Source organism: Rhincodon typus, chromosome 18 (assembly GCF_021869965.1).
Source record: "Rhincodon typus isolate 14 chromosome 18, sRhiTyp1.1, whole genome shotgun sequence".
In the NCBI taxonomy this organism is placed as follows: Eukaryota; Metazoa; Chordata; class Chondrichthyes; order Orectolobiformes; family Rhincodontidae; genus Rhincodon; species Rhincodon typus.
The window spans coordinates 13,419,640-13,425,639 of NC_063349.1; the positions used below are offsets into that span (position 1 = coordinate 13,419,640).

Below are 6,000 nucleotides of genomic sequence, written 5' to 3' on the forward strand. Positions count from 1 at the left end.
CAAGAAATTTGGGGAAAATCTGGTGAGATGTTGAGTGAGGCCCTTATCGATGCCAAGACCAAAAGTCAAATTTTTCCACAAAGTCCTGGACATCATTAGGAGATTCTTGCTAGTGGGCAGCATAAGGCCTACAATGGATTATTGCTCATTATACCATCATTATTACCTTTTCTCACCTCAGCAACAAGCAGGTTCCTACACTCCCAGTGGCGCGATATAAAAGCTGGATGCTGAGAATTTTCAACATGGAGGTCTGAGGGGGGGTATCTGGCAACTGGGTTTCCATCTTGGCCAGTCATCATCAACATCTCAGGGCACACTCCATGGCCATTGGCTACCTACATTCTACATCCGCAGACACTGACATAACAATCTCACCGTATCATCATAGCACAAATACAATCCATTTCTACTTCTACTGTACTTTAATGCTGCACTTTGGAGTGCACCTGCACCTTTCATTGTAATGCTGTTGCAAAGATACTATGTGTGCAGGGACAGGCACTACATGTACATCATCCAAATAGACATGTACCAAAATCAAACGAGTAGTTACCGGTCAACTCAAGGGGCTGCTGCCATCAGTTGTGGGAGCCCAACACAGTCATGCAAGGGCAGCGTGTTCACATAGTTCAGGGGCTTGGACATAGTTAGTTATCTGCTTGGGATGATCTTGGTTAGGGGCTTTGTCTCACTACATTTCAGAAAGTGGGCCATGATCAGTCCAACAGGTCCTGAACAGAGGGCAGTCAGGGTCCTGTTCAGTCAGCAGTTGGAGCTGTCAATCCAAGTCAGTCAAGAGGATTGATTATGATGGAAGTGCAGTTAGAGATGATGCAGGAGACATTGTGAGAGGTCTCCAGTGAGTGACTGAGGGCAGGAAGATTTTTTTTTATTCTTTCACAGGACGAGGGCATCACTGACCAAGCAGCATTCATTGCCCATCCCTAATTGCCCAGAAGGCAGTTCAGAGTCAACCACATTGCTGTGGGTCTAGAGTCACATGTAGGCCAGACTAGGTAAGGATGGCAGTTTCCTTCCCTAAAGGACATTAGTGAACCAGATGAGTTTTCCTGACAATCGACAATGGGTACATGGTCATCATTAGATTCCTAATTCCATTTTATTGAATTTAAATTCTACCATCTTCCATGGCGGGATTCGAACTCAGGTCCCCAGAACGTTACCAGGTCTCTGGATTAACAGCCCAGGGATAATACCACTAGGCCATTGCTTGAAGTGGCTGAGAGTTACTGAGTGGTCACATTGTGTGCAATAGTGAGAGTTGTAGTCCATGAGCCTTGGGAAAATGTACGTGTGGTGGCAGACTTAGAGGGAGTCATGACTCTGTAAGTATGAGCTCGCATAGAGAGGATGGTGGCACTTGACTTATGGAAATCAGAGATCATTAACCTTCTTTCTGCATTGCAGGGCATTCCTTTCAACTCAGCATATCACACTGACTCAGGCTTCAAATTGGGTTCAGGCTGGCTGTGTCCTAATTGGCACTGCTCTAGTCTCCACCACCTCATCCACCAGCATCTCCAGGCTCCTGTCCATGAAGTGGGGAGCAAGCTTTGCTTTCTGGTCTACGTCTTCACTAATAATGGTTAGGCCTCTTTTGGAATACTGCATACAATTCTGGTCTCCCTGCTACAGGAAGGATGTTATGAAACTTGAAAGGGCTCAGAAAAGATTTACAAGGTTGTTGCCAGGGTTGTAAGGGTTTGAGCTATAGGGAGAGGCTGAATAGGCTGGGGCTATTTTCCCTGGAGCTTTGGAGTCTGAGGGGTGACCTTTATAGAGGTTTATAAAGTCATGAGGGGTGTGGATAGGATGAATAGACAAGGCTTTTCCCCATGGTGGGGTGTCCAAAACTAGAGGGCATAGGTATAGGGTGAGAGGAGAAAGATTTAAAAGGGACCTGAGGGGCAAATTTTTCACGCAGAGGGTGGTGTGTGTATGTAATGAGCTGCCAGAGGAAGTGGTAGAGGCTGGTATAATTACAATATTTAAAAGGCATCTGGATGGGTATAAGAACAGGAAGGGTTTAGAGGGATATGGGCCAAATGCTGGCAAATGGGACTAGATTAATTTAGGATATCTGGTCGGCATGGACGAGTTGGACCGAAGGGCCTGTTTCCGTGCTGTACAGCTCTATGGCTCTGTAACACTATGTGACAGGTAGTTCTTGTTTTGCAGTGGCATCAAAATGTGTGTTAAATACGGTATCAGTGACTTGGATGTCACAAAGTCCCAGCAGTAGGCAACACTTCTACCCTTCCTATTGCATTTTTTTTTAAAAAGCACCAAAGAACCCACTTGGATAATTAATGAGGTGAAGAGAGAAGATTGCACACAAAAAATTGCTGCGAGCCATGGCAAACTGGGAGCTATGAAGCTCAGTGACAATTGGAAAATTTGACCCTTTTATTTCTTAGAATACCAAAGGATGCTGCAAATGGATACAATTAGATGCGGGGGGGAGGCAGTGGTGGGATAAAATGTGGGAGATGGAGATCAATGACAGTGTAATGTGATAGAATAAAATTACTGTTTTTTTTTACAAACTTTATTAAAATAAACTTGGTGTAGTGAAAGAGCAGTAGAGGGAGTATAGTAAGGTTTATTTTGGGGCCAGGTTTCATTAGCATGGTACATGCTTTAAGGATATAGAAATTAGAAGGAAGTCTTGTGATGTTTTCCTTACTGGGACAGGGTGCATGGAACTAGATTGGTTTCGGGGGTAGTTGAAGCGCCATGGGAAGAAGAATAAAAATAAGAGCTATAAAATAGAGATGAGAGAATTTCTTCACACAGAAAGTTGAGAGGCTGCGGAATTCAATTCCAATATGTGTCTAAAGCAAAAACAAATCCAATGATCAGGACTTTTTATTGTTTCATGGGACGTAAGCATCTCTGGTCAGGTTAGCATTTATTGTGCATTCCTAATTGCCCTTGAAAAGGTGCTGATGAGCGTGGAAAAATAATTAAAGCGTAAAAAGAGATTAGATGTAGAATGTAGCTAAAGCTTAGAATTACAGGTTAGAATGATGGGAAAATAGATCAGGTCGGATAAACGTGAGAAGTTGTTGCAAGACTGCAGAAATCTTGGCCTGCTGTGTTTATCCAGCTCCACACCTTGTTTTCTCAGATTCTCCAGCATCTGCAGTTCCTACTATCTCTGAAATCTTATCATGTTGTGCAATGTTGACCAGACGTTTAAGACACATTCTGCTTGAAAATAACAAATTAGCAACGACACGTTGTGAAATCGCGACATATGCCCTGTCTTAAGGGGATATGGTAAACTCTGTACGTGCTTGTTTGCATGCAATACCTGTGTCGCAATCTATAACAGTGTGTATAAGTATTGGAGACAACAAGGTGCAGAGCTGGATGAACACAGCAGGCCAAGCAGCATCATAGGAGCAGAAAGGCTGATGTTGCGGGCCTAGACTCTTCATCAGAAATGGGGGAGGGGAAGGGGGTTCTGAAATAAATAGGGAGAGAGGGGGAGGCGGATAGAAGAAGTATTGCCTTGTTTTTGTACTCATCGGAGACTACAGATCTGACCTTTTGTCAGCATTGGCTCCCCGTAATATCACAAATAAAGCCTCTTTGCCTCAAAGTCTGAACTTGTAATGTGTGATTAAGTTAGTTTCCTCAACAATGAGCCACCAAATTAAAAACAACAGCATGGCTTGTTAGGAAATTTCAGACAGCACATAACATTAAATCATGTTGCTGTGGATCTTCAAGATATAGTTGGATTAAATAACTCGAAGGGTTAATAGGATAAGTAAATGTCATTAGGAATATTTGCTTGCATGGAGAGCATGTACCAATATGGATTGATTGGGCTGAATGGCCTGTTTCTATGCTAACCTGAGGCAAATACACATACTTAAATGTGTGACAACTGGATTCTGTTTGACTATGATTTGCATCATGGCTAATTATTTGTTATCATCCACTGTGAAAGTATGAATAAAGTCTGCTTGCACTTGAAATTAATCTCAAAGAAACAGTTAAAACCTTCAGCAAGAGGAGGGATAATAACTGACAGAAGATATTGGTAAGTAAGGAAAAGACACTGAAAAGTCAAGGCTCCTGTTACAAAAGAATTAGAAATGATCTGACTTGACTTTTTCTAAAACAAAACATTTTTTACTGACTTTATAAAACAGTAATTTCAACAATTTGAACAAGTACACCAGTTATTTCTTATGTCCCCTTCCCCCGTCCTCCCAGAACAGTTTTATTTACTTGCACTATGGTCATATTACATTAATTACTTGAAAAGCACACGTGTCATGAGAATCATTTAAATTTCAACTTGATTTTTGATTCCTTCCATTCTTTTACAATTTATTTCCACGTAAGCAAATCTGTTTAATTAGCTTTCTGTTTTTGGTACATATCTCACTCTGCTAAAGCACTGGGTTGTAGACAAAGAGGGATATTCTTGCATATGTCTGCTGAGACATTTAGGAAAACCCTGCTTAAACACATGATTTAATAGTTACCAAAAAATCTATATTTTGGCTACTTCTGAGTACTGGAATCCACAACCACCACTATTACCTTTGCCTCTACACATATAGCATGAATGGGCATGGGGCATAAGATTACCTAGAGTTATAAATTGGAGTTTTGAAGACAAAGCCAACAATATTGCTCATCTCAACTGCTTTGGAGGAGACGTTTGAGCCATATTCTTGAGCTGTTGCAATGCATAAATGTATCTAAGGGTTCAGACATACCTGAATGCCCAAATAATAATGCCACTTTTTGAAACTGAACCTAAATCTTACAATTAGCAACATTTTAACTATTCAATAAACCTGAACAATTTTACTGGTCAAGATGTATGTGTCCAGTTTTAGTTCCTGAATATTACAGTTGCATTAAGAACTCAACCAATTATTAGTCAAATACTGATTTTTTAAAATTGTCAGTAATAGATAGCCACTTGTCTGTGTTTGTGGTATTACAATTATAAGGGCTGGTTTTGTGACGTTTGAAATTACCTTATAGTTAACACAAACTTCTACTAGTTGGTCTCACCACCAAAGCCAAATTTCAAACTCATGTCAATTCAAATACAGGTACAATGTACACTTTACAGAAAATGAAAACAAAATCAGTTGACAATGCAAAATTTGCTTTTCTGTATGATCTATTGAGCAACTCAAGATCACAGATTAAGTCTAAACCTACATTAATACAATTCAAAAGTTTTAACATCCTACCTTTGTTTTCAAACAACCAACATTGAAGGGTTCTTCTCTTAAAGGAGAGTTCCTGATGATCTACTCATAGACATTTCTGTTTTCCAGTTGACAAATTAATAAAAATTGCATTTAGATAAAATCCCAAGGACTGTAATTAAGCCAACCCAGTGAATCATTTACTTCACATAAAGCATTCGCATAACAACAGTATAAAATGATAGCCTCCTTAGGAAAGACAGAAAAGTCTATGAGTAGGTAACTATTTAACAGTGCATCCCATGACAATTTGACTATAGTTACACTGAATGTTTTGCAGTAATGAAAGCAAAATAAATTCATAGAAATTCAAAAGGTGCCCTCTATTCTACAAAGTCTTATATACTCTTCTGTTCAATCTGTTGAACAAAAGGATAGCAATAACAATCTAACACCATTGTCTAAAGTGAGTTTAATAGAAACAGTGCAAAGGTTTACAGATCTTACTTTTGCCTTCAGACAGCAGTCAGCGGCTCTTCTCTGATAGAAATGTTCCTGCAAGTCTGAGGCTGTTGCTTTAATATATTGTTACACTCCACCTTATTTATGGGAGTGTTTTACATTGAGTAAGTGAATGGCACAAAGGTCTACATAACTACATTCCCCAAAGCTGTTAAAAGTAAATGGAACTGTTTTGTCAACTGGAAGACATTGTAGTTAAAAATACAGCCAGTAGATGGTCATTTGTTTCAAAGCCCAGGGAATTTGGATTTATAGTTGGTAGTCC

General features: G+C 40.0%; 1 protein-coding gene across 6 annotated transcripts in view; it reads right to left on the minus strand.

Moving 5' to 3' along the window:
* Window positions 1-5,769, minus strand: part of hyal6 (hyaluronoglucosaminidase 6) — a 30,221-nt gene extending 24,452 nt beyond the window's left edge. For 2 of the 6 annotated variants that reach the window (XM_048608065.1, XM_048608064.1), the window contains exons 1-2: window positions 5,721-5,739; window positions 5,256-5,331 (exon numbers count right to left, since the gene is read on the minus strand). The gene's annotated coding sequence lies outside the window, so the exon portion shown is untranslated. Of the gene's footprint in view, window positions 1-5,255; window positions 5,332-5,720 lie in introns of those variants that run through there. The other 4 variants (XM_020527779.2, XM_048608063.1, XM_048608066.1 and 1 more) reach the window with 4 other exon arrangements.
* Between the last annotated feature and the right edge of the window lie 231 nt (window positions 5,770-6,000).